Consider the following 16,500-nt stretch of genomic DNA (forward strand, 5'->3'; position numbering starts at 1 on the left):
AATATTTTTGCAGTTTCAATGCAAATAATGATGTTACCTATACGTATGTACATGTATTGAAAATGATTTACGCTCGCTATTTTTATTTAAACCATGTGTAACGTAATTTAGACATTCCGTGAATGTAATTTTAATACGTATACAACCCGCCGTCGCGCGTAACGCCATCTACTTCAGGCCCATTGCACTATTATCTGTCATTTTGAATTCAAAATTTGAAAAAGTTAATTGCAATTAATTTTAATTAAAAAACTGTATGGTAAGTTTTTTTTTATTTCAATACAAAATATAACAATGTTAATTTTGTATGCCTACAATAGAAATGACTGAAACTGATAGCGACATGGATTATTGCACTCCGCCAGAAATTATAGAAACGGCAGAACATGCTACTTTAGATTTGCTCCCTACAAAGTCGCGAGAGGTGAGAAGTAAGAACGAATAGTAGGTTATAAGTTAACCTAAAAACTAGAGTGGCATGACACGTGAGGACAAGAAAGCAGAAGTTCTCAAACTAGTAGTGAAATTGTGAACTGAATCTAAACTCGAATATAATTTAAAGTAAAGAGGGTTGGAGAAAAAATTTTATGTTTTATTCGTACAAAAAATGCGTTTTCGGGACTCGGAAGGTTGCTGGACTCCGCTAACGCGTCGTCCAGCAACTATCTTCCTCGTCCCGAAAACTGACATTTTTTGTACTAATGAAACAAATAACTATTAGTGTATAAAAGCAATATTGCAAATAACCAAACAACCCCCAAACCCCAAAAGAAGATATCGTGGAAGCTAACACCGTGACAGCAATTCCAGACATTTATCGTTTTCAAAAATTCTAAAAACTTGCTACGGACTTTACCAAGGACACACTAATCAAGGACATTGCTGATGCTCCAAAAACTCGCTAAAAGCTCTACAAAAATTATAATTCAACATCTATCCAATCAAAAACTCTTCAAGGTTCATCAAAGGTTTCCTAAAGGTACTTTAAGGGTACCCTAAATATTCTTTAAATGCTCTATATCTATTCTACACATATTCTTCGAACATTCCAACAAAAACTCTCAAAGGTACATTCATTAAAAAACTCTTCAAACACCCTTTAAACGTCCTTCAAAACAATTTCAGATTATCAATCAAAGAGTCTTTATACTCTTTTGAGGAAAATCAATGATGGAAAGATTCCGATTTTACAACATTCCAAGGTACAAGATTTGGGTAAAGTTTTTACCCATACTTTGATACAAGTTTCAAAATTCGTGCTGCAAGAGCATAAATTCAATTTTTAAGATTCCACTTTTAATACTCAAGGTTTAAGTTTAAAAACTCATGTTTGAAGATTAATTTTTGTATTTATTTAATAACAATTTTTAAAGTGTTCATAAGTGCGACAGCGCCAGGACGGTTTTACTTAAAGCGCATTTCCACAAAAATAAAAAAAAATGCGATATTGTTTTTATATTGAATTAACTAGATAGGTCCGTTCTCACCGCTTTTTTGTTATTGTTTTACGGTTTATTTAATTTTTTCTTTTTGCTTGATTGTTGTGAGAATGTAGTCGAGTTGTGTCGTTGAAATAATCTAAAAAGCGAAAAGAAATTTGATTCGGCTCAAAAAAGCACCAATATATCGATAGTCTCTTTTCTTAATCAATCTCGTCGTATAGGTTGGTAATAAGAGCATGAGTTAATTTCGCACAATTTCCGTCGGCAATGTTGTAGTTTTTATTTTGTGTTTTCATTTTTTCGGTTTTGGATACTGCGTGCTATCTGGTTTCGTTCCATGCTATAGATGGCATACGACTCTGTTTTAATTGTACACAAATTCTGTGTCATTTACTTACATAAATAAGAAACTTGAGTTTTGCGCATGCGCAATACGACTTTCGTGCGTATGCCATTGGGAGGAGACTTACAGTCGTCCAGACTCTAGGGTGGAAACCGACGCCATTTTGTACCATTTAATTCTAACTTTTGACTCCCTATCCCATCGTGGATCTGTTCTGTTTTAACACATGATCTTTGGGTTTATTCTATTTTCACATCCGTTACCTACTCCGTTGATTTCTTCCCGTAATTGTCGTTGGTGTGGAATTGCTGTCACCAGTTTTCAATTTTTCGTATACCCGGAGAAATCTTTGAATTTACCTATATTTCCATAAACTGTTATTCTGTCTCCCTCCATCCCAATTTCTAATCGTCTTTCGTCCTTTCAGAACTTTTGTCGGAAGATGGGAATACACAACTTTCTCTTCCGGACAAGATTCTATTCTATTGTGAGATTCCCGAAGGTGCACATACACACGGACGTACAAGCATCATACAGACAAATGACAAAGAAAACACGTGATGTATTAAAACAAATGCCTTGCAAAGTACCTACTGGATTCCAATAAGCCACCTAGAAGCGTCTATATTAGATCGTATCGTACGGAACTTCATCCTACTTTCTACGACAGGTGCGCGGGTTCTTGTTGCGGGCTGCTAGTAAATCAAGTGGTTACTATTCGCTTGGCGTCCTCTTCAGAACGGGTTTGTTGTTTTGTGGATTATAAGGAAGTTGTAGTCGCAGAACTTAGCCTAAAGTTTATTTACGAGTAAATGGGGCTAGGGGTTGGTTACACTTTGCAATACTTTTTTCAATCAACCGCCCATCCTTTCTTTTATTGTTCTCATTCTGCATATAGACATAAATCATCTCATTCATATCTTCAAATGATTTCCCCACTTCAGTTAAACTCGTTACTTGTGACCCTTAATTATAATTAACGAAAAAAGTTGTCCGACAACGTGAATCTGCCACCATTTTTCCCGAGCTTTTTCCTTTAATCTTACTAATTCAATAAACAGGGTAACCCTTCATAAACGCTTAATGCGTTTAAAACTTGAGAAAAATAAGATTAAAAGTCAATTTACTCAGAACAAGCCCTTATTATCGGATGCCACGTCGACCGCGAAAGCAAAGGGAATGGCCCCACGTTGAGTCAGCCAAAATAAATGCTTGACTTCCACGTGCTTACCAAATTAGGAGTAAAACACAAATAATTTATTAAGCTCTGAAAATCTCTTGACTATTTAGCTTTCGTTTAGAAAAACTAAACTATATAATCGAAATTACTTACATTTGAATTGAACCATGTTTGTTAAGTAAGTGTCATTACTCATTACTATAATTTCCTAACGTTATGTAAAGTAAAACTTCAATCAGGGTTACAGGATAATATGGACATAGAACTAAGTACCACAATTACCACATACCAGGAATCAACGATATAAACTCGTATATAAGTGTAACATACAGGGTGTAACAATTAAGTATGTCAAAAGAGTTGGATGGCAAAACAAATGTTTTTCCGAATAAACTGAAGGGCCAAATGCATCGTTTGGGAGCTATACAATTCACATTTGGACTTCTTCTTGAATTCTTTTCTTACAAATCACAAATCGTAAATGGAAGGAATTTACAGACAAACAGCTACGCCACCAAAAGGGTTTACAAAACCAAATTTTTATTTTTTGAAAACTCCAAACAAAACTTTCAACTGCACGGATGACAACAATGGTCAGAATAAAATATAAAATGGAAATAAATAAATAAATAAATGTGTAAACAAATATAGCAAACAAACTCCTGGGTCTGGCTATAGCTTGGCAGTGAGTATTATATGGCTAATGCTATGCTCATTTTGAATTTCATGCAATTCGGTTCATACATTGCCAATTCACGAATTCCGATCTAAAAATTTTATAAAGAATCCACCTGATAATCGGTTTCGTTTTCGAGATATCGTGCTAACGGACAAACATTACAAAATTATGAACACGCTAGGAACTCGTTAATAATCTATAAGTATGTAAATACAAAAATACTACTTGTTATTAAAGCACAAGAATAAAACGTAAATTCCGGCTTCGCAGCACGTTCTCAGATGGAAACCAGCACAGAAGAACGCGGTCTTTCGCTCAAAGGGATTTACGTCTTTACTTGTTGCATATACAGAGTGGGACAACTCCACTATTGCCAGAACTTTTGCCATTTAACTGCGTGTATAAACATGTATATTTACGTGCATCCCTATTTGTCATTTGCCAGGAATATCCACCCCGAACCCGTTTTGTTTTAACATCGTCATTTGTAGAAAGACATTTTTTCACATAAGGTACCGTTATCTTAATTATATAAATTTAACAGTTGGTTATCTTTAAGACAACATAGCAATCTTTAGGCAATTTGAAACCGTTTGTATTGCATGTATTTTAGTGAACTCATTAACATTGAAAATATCACAAAACAAAACATTTTTCCATTTAAACTTATTTTTAATTTCAATAAAGAAAATTAGTCCAAGGTGAATAGCATTATAAGGTATATTTGTTGTATGATCAATTTGTTTGTTATTACCTTTGAATTTAAATTAAGGGTTACAGTAAATTGGATCGATACCCACATGATTGATTTTGTTGTCAAAATATCCAATTCGGTGTTGATGTATGTCATAGGTAATGTCGTGCAACGAATTTAAAACAGAATTTTACATACTAAAAAACAAACCGTTTAGAGATTAATAGCTTCGTTTATGAAAAATGCACACTCTATTTTCAAACCTTGTTTACACTTACATTACAAAGTAGAGGGCAAACTTCATCCTAATTGGCGCTAATATTGACTTCCCAAGTAGATTAGACACTCGCTCCACGAGCCAGAATTCATTAAATCAGACCAGCGACGTAATTATTTTTACCTGCAACGAATCGAGGTCGCAAGGGAAATTCTGACAGTGATTTCCAATTTATCGAAAGCGCCAAAGGTTTCACAGGAAAAAATGAATTCGGGGCGTCGTGAGGACATTTACGGGGATTACTCTAACTTTACGTTATTATTCTATTGATCCTTCTTGACAGTTTATAGGGCTCGATTGTATATTCTAGTGCCATCAGATCATTTGATGTATTATTCAACGCTATAGATCTCGTGGTTCCGGAATACGAGTTTACATTAATTAAAATCACGTACGACACGATGAATTGTTTAGCGACCGAAAGACACATTTGCGTGGAGCACTCATTGCGTGAAGTTTTTTTTTAAAATTGAGTTCTGAGTCTGACAGATGTATGTTACATTTGTATAAATTTAGAGAAATGTGCCAATTTGATACATACTTCGACACTAGTAGGAAAATCTAAACACTTTCGGAACTAAAGGGCTTCTTGATTGATAGTAGCTGGCAATGGTGTAACGGCTCCACCTTCTTACATAATCTAAAACTATACTGTACATGATATTTTATTTTGCTCCAAATTAATTCACTTACATATCTAATCTATGCATACACTCCCTCTACAAGATTACTTGGTCGATTTAAGGATAATGAAACGTTCCAATTTGTAGCTTAATAGTCCAAGAGCCCAGAGCCCCCAGACCTTACTTATATTTTATCTTGGCGAATAGCCTTTTATGTTTAGTTTGCGCGATTATGCTTTAAAACAATTGATCGCCATTCAACACGAAATTCTATACTGACCAACTTGGAAATTTAAGGTCCGAACTGTCTCCATTAATTTTATTAGTCGCGTAGAAAAACCGAAACAAGTATACCAACCTCGCACCCAAATTGATTTATCTCTTAACTTAACCCACGCTTTTTTAACTGCGCATCGAACCTATTCGCGTTCACTCTTCGTACGAAGCGGTACATATGCAATTTTTCCCATATGCTTCGAAAAATTTTAACTGCATAGCGGCATCCGGTTACAAGGATTGTAAACGACTCATAAACCTGCTTGCAGCATCTAGGAGGTCTAGTTCCGAAAGTGATAAGTGAACTAGTGTATCACCCTAATACGATCCACAGTGTAGTTTTGAAAAACCTGTTATGAATTTGTTAAGAATCTTTGTTTTTGAAGAGCTTTTGAAGCAACATTAATGGAAGAAGCCGAACGAATCATTAAAGAATCTTTGAATTTTGATACTTTAATATTTAAATCTTTAATGTTTTGAATGTCTTTGGATCTTGGAAGTTTTGGGTTTTTTAGGTCTTGAATTTTGAAGCTTGAACTTTAGACTAAAATGTTGATGGTCCATTCTTGTAACTGGTGTCTTCATTTTTCTGGGCAGAGAGAGAGAGAGAGAGAGAGATAGTAGAGCGTTTGGGGAGGTTGTAGAAGAGTCTTTTGAGAGTCTTTAGCAAGCTTTTGCAGGTTCTTAGGAAACTATTTGAAGAATTTTTAAAAAATATTTCAACCGTCTTTATAGAACCATTCAGAAACATTAAAGAACGTCTGAAGAATCCCGGATGCACCATTAAAGAATGTTTGAAGCATTGGATCATTGATCCTTTGATTTATTGATATTTAAATGTTTAATCCTGTCAATATTTGAGTCTTTGAAGTTGTGAGGCTTAAAATTTTTTAATTTTTGGGTCTTGAATTTTGAATATCTCATAAAACCACGAACGGTCTTTAAGAATGTCTGCAGAGATTTTGACTTTTGAAGGGGGGGGGGGGCGGATCTTATATGGCCCCAAACAGAATTTTGTTTGAGCCATGTTCTTTCAGTAAGGTCTAGGTCCCCGTGGACGTTTTGTTGAGAAATTTGATTTGGATTTTGAAATTTTTCTTCTTTCGTCCTTTCAGTCCGTAAAAATCAAAATATGGAGTCCATAAGAAAGCCTGTAGGTTCCATATCTAGCGTGTTATGGAAACAGATTCAGTTTCTGCAACAAAAAATGACCATAGAAGGTGAGAACCATCAATTTCTGGCCGTTTAAACTAGGAAAAATGAAAAAGAAATTTGATATTTACAGTTTTTCAGTGATATCTCAATTATTTGTAAAGATTTTTCAAAAATTTCAAATGCGTTTTTTAGTCGCAACCATTTAACAACCTTCACTGTTTCTCTCGCCGTTACGGAGATCACAATAGTGAGCCACGAATTTGGACCACCCTATGCAGTGTGTAGTTATTTATAGTAGAGATTTCGATTTCGAAAGTGGAAATTTCCTATTAATTTTTCACTTTTAATTCCAATTTCGGCTACACGACAAATTTAAATCGAAAGTAGATGCACAGCAGCCTCGCGGCCGGAATAAGCGCGAGAACCTCCCTTCCTTCTGTTGATTACTCTTGCACTTGTTATTTTATTCACGTAGTTGAGAATTGAGCATAAATAATAACTTGCCTGGGCAACCTGAAACGTAGTAAACGGCAGCTACAAGAATTCTAAAGGGAAAGTGGGCACCAGCGATTAGTGGAAGCTAATGCAAAATTAAATAGCGCACAGAAATTTCCCTAAGCGGATTTGGTAGCGGTTTCTACGGGAAAGTAAATGCAGGAAAGCGAAACAATATCCCCACCTCCCTTATAATTAATGAAATGTAAAGTAACAAGCTTACCTTGCAATTAAACGGATCAGTACAAATTACTGTGCAAGAAAAAGCAAAAGCTATGGACACAGTGCGGTTAACTTAATGCAAAATAAATTTACGGAAAAGCTCAAAATACTTACAAAACGTAGCTTGCGAAATTGCGAAAGCAGAAAGATGTCCTCTAAATAACTGCTTCACCTTTGCAAAATTCGGCTATGCCATGGAGAGATCGGCGGTTTTCCAGCCGACACATCGTTTTCGGATAAAAATGCCCAAAAATTACAACTTCTTCATCTGATTTATGGGGTTCTGGTCATCATAAAAATCGGGGACAACTTACAAACATCTGGAAAAATTAGAGCGCATCCAGGGGCTACTGTTATTTACACTTAACTTAATTGGCCGGATTGTCATTTCTAAATTTTTACACCTAATTAGCCCCCATTGCTTCTTGGAATTTCTCAGGTCGGCATTAAGGTCTCTTATCAACCTAATAACGGCGTAAACCTGCACTGCCTTGCAGTTTTAATTCCCGTTTAAAAATTAACATAGGAAATAAAAATTTGCTAAGAATGACTTAACGGAGCTGTAATTCTTAAATAATAATTTGCCCTCGTCTTATAAATGGCAAGAGCTTTCGGACGCAACAAAAGTAATTGAAATATTTTGACGAGAACGGTCGCAAACGACGGATGAATTGCAGATTTGTTTACGATAGCGGCGACTGAAACACTGAAATTTAATCAAATACCTTTACCTTCTATCTTCAACTCCTAGAACCAACACAAGTCTTTTCGGCACGACACTTGTCTTAACGAAGCGCCCAACTTAATACGCTTCTAGATACCGGGTGTTCAGTAGAGCTGGTTGACTCCACAAAAATATACAGTGTAGTCATAAATTCGGATATGAAACTTCAAGGCGGAAAATAGGTGCTCTGTTACAAGTTGTGCTAAATAACTATTAGCAATTCATATTGTTTTGAGTGCAGCCCATTAGGGTAATCAAATAAACAAATACCAAATAACTATACATAGCGATACGATCCGTAATAGAAACGCATGATATTGAATAGTGGCTTTTTAAAATGGTATTGCCATTATCTTTTATCTTTTATGCAATTTACTTTGTTTTGAATTTAAACACCCTCTCTTCGTGAGACTTCATGCCTTCTCAGCTCAAGCGCTACTTTTCATCCAGTCATCTCGAAAATAAACCTTTGCGTGTTTTTTTTACATTTAATGGCAATCAGTAAATTAAGGTTTCAACCTAAATTGTTCTAGAATTAAAGCGCAAAGGAGAATTACACGACCCAAACATAAAAATGTTCCCTCGCAAAGAACACGCACGAACAAAAGTTGCGTTTGAAGTAAAATCTCAAGTACACAAAGCCCCAACAAATTGGATTAACCTTCACGCTATATTTGCTTTACGAAATGAGATTTGTTTTGATTACTTATACTTATATTTTATGAGAAGTTTGTCCTTTTAAAATGTAATTACTTTCAAGTTGCAGGGGTTGCGAGTTTACAAATTTTTCTTAATTAACATTTATGAGGTTTTTGTTGTGTTGGGCTGCGATCTTTGAGATTCGGAGGAACATAAAGAAAGTCGTTACCTTGCTTGCAATTTATACTTTCAGTGTTGCGAAAATGTAGCAAATAATGTCCCAAATAGAATAAATTATGTGCGTTACGGTTGCTTCCTTTAACTGCCTTAAATAAATTATTATCTGCCACAGATAAATTCGCATTATTACCGCACATTGTGAAAGTGTAAACAGCGACTTGAATTAATCTGCTTGATACTAGGAAACTTTAGTTAAATGTGTATTAGGTACCTAAGCGGGATTATCTTACATATTTATTGTTGCTGTTAAGTTTTGGTTACACTCAAAGTTTTACAAGTTTGGTATAGGATCAGAATAAAGTTATCTGCTACAATTTCGCTAAAAGCGATAGTGGTTCTTGGACAAGTATACTTCAGAATCTGTGTAGTACAATATTGTAACGTAAATTTAATTATGTGATATAAATTTATATAAAATTAATTATTTACTTTCTCGGGAACTAACACTTTTGATGATTATTAAATTTATAACACTTATAACTTAATGTATAACACTAGCACGAATTTATTATTTATCACTTCAACATCGATGTTAAGACTGAGACTAAACACAATTCAATTTTATTACATAAACCTCGAAAAATCTAGAAGGCACATCATATTTCACAAAAAGAATTGTTACATCCGCATTGAAAATGTTAGAAAATTCCAGGGAAAATTCAAATCCCGTTCTTGTTGCGTCCTAGCGCTCTTGTCATTTAGAAGACGAGGGCGAATTGATATTTTAGAATTTTACCTCCGTTAAGTCATTATTAGCAGGTTTTAGTTTGGTATATGAAAACAAGCATTAAAACTGCAAGGCCATGCACATTTAGGCCTGTATCAGTTTGATAAGAGACAATTGGGACTAATTAGAAGTATGAATTTGGAAATTTCATCTCGCAGATTTAAGTAAGTATAAATAACAATAGATAATTTAATGAGTTGCAGTAAACAGCATCCGATTAAGTGGCGCGTGATCCCAAAAGAAACGCTCTTAATTAATTTGAATGCTAAGACCAATTACAGATTGGCAGCAGGCCGCACAATTCATTAAATCAAACCCGAATCCTCTGGTGTGGTTGGGAAAACCAACGTTCCCTCCATGACATGGCCGAATTTTATAAAAGGAGTTTTGCTAGTTACATTTGTAAGTACCCTAGTACCGTAGTGTGTGTGAGCTCTCGCTTGTACAGGTATACCTGCGCAGGTCCGGTCTACCTCAACGTGTATGGCCAGCCTAAGCGGTTCACCGACCCGTACTGGGAGTTATCGTCGTCTAGATAAATTGATAAACAGTAAGTAGAAGCAGTTTTATTGGAAACATCGTGTGGTACATTTGTTGTTAAAGGATACGAATAGGGCATACATTGTGTTAACTTTTCTATGCTATTTTATGAGATGAGGGTTCTTGTTCTACTCAACAACGTAACTACCCCTCTAGTATAATTTCTCTAACAAAAACTTTAAACATTTTCTGGCATACTTCTCCGTCTTGAAACACGAACGATAAACTCTACAAAATTGAATGAGCTAACAAATGCATTAAAACGATGAACTCTCGAAGTTTCTTTATCGAATCCTCCTTTTGTGTTTGTTGTTCAATTTAACTTCCAGAAATAAAATGTAATCTTCCCAAGATTAAAGATAAATTCGTATTATTGCCACTGTAGTGAGAGTGTAAACAGTAACTTAAATTAATCCACTTGGGACTTTGTCCAACTTTGGAGAGTATACTCCACTATCCTTAGATGCTGTGTTGGTTTATCTTTACGCTGTTTGGATTTGGACGTATTAAAATCCGAACTTTGAAAAGGGAACAAAAAAAATGTCAAGTCGATATTGGCCCTCCATGCTGAAATAAATTAACTTCGCCCTGGTTATAATTGAATTAGCACGATGTGGTATCATCGATTAACTAGACAAGCACTGAAGGCTTTAAAGGAAATAAAAACGAATCCAATTTCCGTGTAGTGCTTACCTACCTAAAAACTTTGATGCAATAATGAGAATTAGAGGTTGACATTGTTTATGGTCCCTTGTAGGCGAAACGTAAGTTACCTACTTGATTGAGGACCCACACGAAAAGTTCAGTTTTGTATTTCGACGACGTTAGTTGAATTACATACCGATCTTATGTTGTGCTACTAATCATGATTTCAGTGTAAAATAGAATAGAAACGTGCAAAAACAAATACATTTTATACTCGTGGATCGCTTCTTACAGCTAAAGTGTCTACTACCAGTCTATATACATTATATATTCCTGTAATATATTTGTAATTATTTTATGTTGTATGAGAAATCCTGATTATGCTATGGGTGGTTCGTCTCTTGATTTAAATTGAATGTAGGTCAATATTATGTAAAAAGGCAAAATTATTGGTTTTATTTAATTTGATAAAGGTGTAGGTGTTTTCTTTTGCATAGAATTTTCTTATCTTTAAAAAGTATTTGTTAGGTTTTATTTTTGTGTAATTTGGACATGTCTATCTTTAAAGTGAATAGGTTTAGATAAGAAATTAATTGATAACATTTTATTTATGTGATAAGACAGGTGCTTTATTAAAGTATGTTGAAAATTTTGCATCAAGAAAATGGAAGTGGTTCGCGTGAATGTTTGTTTATAAAATAAGTCTTGGAAGAAATGTAAGGGATTTTTTTATTAAACGATACTTAAACACCAATTTCTGAGCGAATTTGTCCATATCTATAGATGTTTCCTTACAAACAGCTCACTTTAGAGTATTATAGAAAGCTACTGTAATTTTTCTGTGTGGTGGTTTCGTGCTTTTCAATCACAGATCAAAATATCGCAAAACTGCATGAATACTGGTGCTTTATTCAACATCATTACAACGAATGAAATTTCCCATACATAGAATAAACAAAAATGCGATTGCGCATAAACATAAACTCAACTATTCGTAACACTCCCGCGCCGTTGAAGGTGTTACTCTTCAAATGAAGTACAAAAGTAAATAAATATAAATCTGAGGCAGTAGGGTATACAAAATTAAAAAAAATTTCTTATGATAAATGGCTTATAAGTAGGTACAATTGTACAAATGCTATTACTCATTATTGTAGAGAGTTCGTTATTGTCATTATCGGTATTGGCAGTCCACACAATTTATGCACAGCACGTTTTAAAAGGCCATTTCGAGTGCGAACGGTCACTACGCGCACTACACCGTCATCAGCTGTGTGAATCTTCTCAATACGCCCCAATAACCAATTGACTGGAGATGTGTTGTCCTCTCGGATCACGACCATATCGTTTTCCTTTACGTTACTGCAGGCGGTTGTCCATTTTGTGCGTTGTTGGAGTTCGCTGATGTATTCCTTCGTCCACCGAGACCAAAAATGCTGGTACATATCTTGCAGCAATTGATAACGAGATAATGTGTTCTTTCTTAGATGCTGGAGGTTCTCTTCTGGTAAGGCAGTAAGTGGCCTTCCTACTAAAAAGTGTCCTGGGGTAAGGGGTTGGTAATCATCGGGACTAGGCGACAAGGGATGCAAAGGACGGGAATTTAAAATACATTCTATTTGATCAGTTACAGTTATAAACTCCTCAAAGGTTAATAACGTGCTACCGATGACACGCCTAAAACAATGCTTAAAACTTTTGACACCCGCTTCCCATAAACCGCCCATATGCGGTGCGCTAGGTGGTATAAATTGCCATGTGATACTCTCATTTGCAATGTAAGGAGCAACTTCTGTATCAAACTTGTCAAAAAATTGTACTAATTCACGCAAATCATTTGATGCGCCTACAAAATTTGTTCCGTTGTCTGAATAAATTTCCTTTGGTTTACCGCGCCGTGACACAAACCGTCTCAGCGCTAAGTACTAAGACTGCTAACAGGTTGAAGCAGTATTAACATAATACCAATTAGATGGCCTTGTCAATTTCTGAATTTGATGCACGCGGTTACTTACAAATTCTTTTAATTGGTGGACTTCTGTATTTATCCAATACAATACAACCTGCGAGTCGCACCAATATGCGCATTTTACATCCATTGACAGTGACCTCAAAACCTTTTCCATGAGTTTGGATAAGAGTAATGCCCCGCACAATTCTAATCGGGGTACTGTTATAGATTTCAAGGGAGCCACTCTTGTTTTTGCACACAGCAAATGAACCTTAATATTTGTTCCCGTGTCAGTGCGAGCGTAAACACATGCTGCATATGCATGTGTGGATGCATCGCAAAATCCATGGAGTTCAACATTGTGAGAGTCATACAGTGCACGACGAGTAATTTTAATGAAATTTACGTCTAACAAATTATGTTTGTAATTTATCCACTCATCATAAATACCGTTCTCGATAGGTGAATCCCAGGATAATTTTTCAGACCACAATTTTTGTAATAGGATTTTTCCCGTGATAATTACTGGACTTAAAAGACCTAAAGGATCAAAAACTTTTGAAATATCAGACAAAATTTGTCTTTTTGATATGGCCGTGAATGCAATTGTAATTGTTTCTTTGAGGTGAATTCCCCTACCTGAAAACCTATTTCATCCCTTTCTGTATTGAAAATAATCCCTAGCGTCTTGCGAATATCATGGGATCCAATAGAAAAAATGTTATGTTGCGCATCTTGATTAAAGACGCTCAAAACATCAAAACTGTTAGCGTACCATTTATGTAATAAAAACCCGGCAGATTGTAGTATTTGTTTGATTTCAACACAAATTTGGATTAAGGTTTCAATATTATCATGTCCCGTGATCAAATCATCAACATAAAAGTCGCGTTTAATGACTTGAGCCGCTAGTGGGTTGGAAAATTCATGATCAATTCCAAGCTGGTACAAGCAACGGGTTGCTAGATATGGGGCTGAAGCTGTCCCGTAAGTGACTGTGTTTAATTCATAGGTTTTGATAGGTTCACATTCATCTTCGCGCCATAAAATCCTGTGACATTTGCGATCATCAGGATTCAGTAGCACCTGTCGATACATTTGCTGTATATCAGCTGATACAACATATTTGTATTGGCGAAAGCGCAGGATAATCGAAAATAAGTCATCTTGAACAGTAGGCCCAACTAATTGTGCGTTATTTAAAGAAACCCCGCTCGAGGTGGGCGCTGAAGCGTCAAAAACAACCCTTAATTTGGTGGTAGCAGCATTTTCTCGCAATACTCCATGATGCGGTAGTAAATTATTGATTTCACCCTTTATAGGGTGCACTTCCGACATGTGACCACGAGCTAAATACTCCCGCATGAATTCTGAATACATTTCCTTAAACTGAATCTGCGTACGAAATTTACGTTCTAATGAAAGCAACCGTTTTGTAGATGTGATCTCTGATGACCCTAGTTTGTGAATTTTTTCATTAAAAGGAACATTAACAATGAATCTACCTTGTTCGTTTCGTACAACATGCTTCTGGAAGTGGGTTTCGCATTCAGAAACCGAAAGGGTGGATGAAGATGTTTCACAAACGTCTTGGCAATCTTCTATTTCCCAAAATTTTCGTAAGTCTTTTTGCAATGATTTCAGTGACACATTACAAATCGATGAAACCGGTTTAAGAGGTATTTTCCCGGTCACCAACCATCCTAATCGTGAACCTTGTAGTGTAATATTTTTTGAAATTATAAATCTTTGATGATTGATAACATCCCAAAACACTTCTGCGCCTAGAAGTGCATCTATTTTATTAGGATAGTAAAACTCGGGATCTGCTAATTCTAATTGTTCAGGAATATCTAAGCCTGAAATATTAATTTCTTGCAACGGTAACTGTTCGCAAATGGATTCGATTATCAAAAAATTACACGTTTTTTGATAAGAACAATCCCTAGCAAAAATACCGATTTCGCAATTCTGATTGACCTTTGTAGCTACTGTACCGATTCCCGAAATGGTCATTACTAGTTTGTTACTTTGCAACCCCAATTTTTCACAGGAATCACGCAATATAAAATTTGATTGTGATCCGCTATCTCATGCACCCGGTTACCTTTATCTAAGACATGAATTAATACGGTTAACAATAGGATCTGATTATGTTTCCGATTTTGTACCGAATAAGATGAGCTTGGGTGGGCATCAATTACCTTTTGGGTATCCACAACTTCAGAATTGTGAAGGAGGGTATTATGATTTTTGTTGCACAATTTACATTTGCCGAACTTGCACTTTTGCGCATCATGTCCTTTATGAAGGCAATTATTACATAACTTTAAAGAGGTAATTTCCTGAATACGATCCTGTACATTTAAGTTTAAAAATTGTTTACATTTAAATATCGGATGATTGCCTTTGCACATGGCACAACGTGGTTCGGTTGATAATAAATTGTTTGAATTGCGAACATGTTTAGGTTTTGAATACACCTGATTAGTTTGTAAGGACTTCATTTCAATTGTCTCCAAAACATCTGCCTTTTTGATAAGAAATTGCGTTAATTCGTTGAGAGTAGGAAGCTCGTTAGCTTTATGATACTCCTCCCAATCACGAATGGTTTCTTTATCTAACTTTTCCACTAAAATGTGAATTATCAAAGTGTCCCATTCCTTAATGGGTTGTTTTAAAATTTCTAAAGGGCGCAAATGATTCCCCAACTTGTCAACTAATTGCCTAATTTCGGCAGATGAATCTTTTGTAAGCGGAAGAATATCAAAAAGCGCTTTGACGTGATTATGTACCAGTAATCGAGTATTATTGAAACGGTTACACAGTAATTCCCATGCAAGCTGATAATTACCTGATGAAAATTCCAATGAACTGATAACCTGTGAAGCAGTACCAAACAACGTGGCTCTCAAATAATGAAATTTTTGAATGTTTGTAATCGCGTCATTTGTATGAATTAGCGACTCGAAGGTGTCTTTAAATTCCAGCCAATTATCGTAATTATCACTGAATTTGGGTAATTGAATAGTTGGCAATTTAATACCTAATAAATTTTCATGAACCTGTTCAACTGCATGCAGATTATCATGATTTACAGAAGCTTCTTGACCCTGATTTACGTCTGTGACACCAAGTTTGCCTTCAGCTAAAGCAATTACGTCACAATAATCATTTTCAAACGGCTCCCGTGCTGACAAATGAGTACTGAAAGTATCATCAGTGCAATCAAGAATAATTTTGGAATGAATTTTGTCATATTCATTAACAGCATTTTGCATTTTTTGTAAACGACTTTTTAATTGTTTGGCCATTGCGATACTGGCCGTATCAGAATCGTATGCATTAACAAAATTGATAAACCCGGTGAGTTTAGATTTCACGTTATCCCTTTGACGCATCAATGTCTGCAACTGATCAGGCATCGTGTTTGGATAATATGATACTGATAAAAAGGAAAATTAAGTAAGGAAATGTGCTCTTACTTTGAATTTGATGTAGGATTGTTAACGTGTTGACCTTGCCTTTTACACCAATGTAGATCTCAGAAAATGGATCGATTGAACGTAAAATTGCGAACTTCTTGTACCTTTTGATCTACTGACTGAATATCAATCCGACTGTGAAGGACCATGTAATTTTTCTGTG

This window comes from Photinus pyralis, unplaced genomic scaffold (assembly GCF_008802855.1).
Source record: "Photinus pyralis isolate 1611_PpyrPB1 unplaced genomic scaffold, Ppyr1.3 Ppyr1.4_LG4, whole genome shotgun sequence".
Lineage (NCBI taxonomy): Eukaryota > Metazoa > Arthropoda > Insecta > Coleoptera > Lampyridae > Photinus > Photinus pyralis.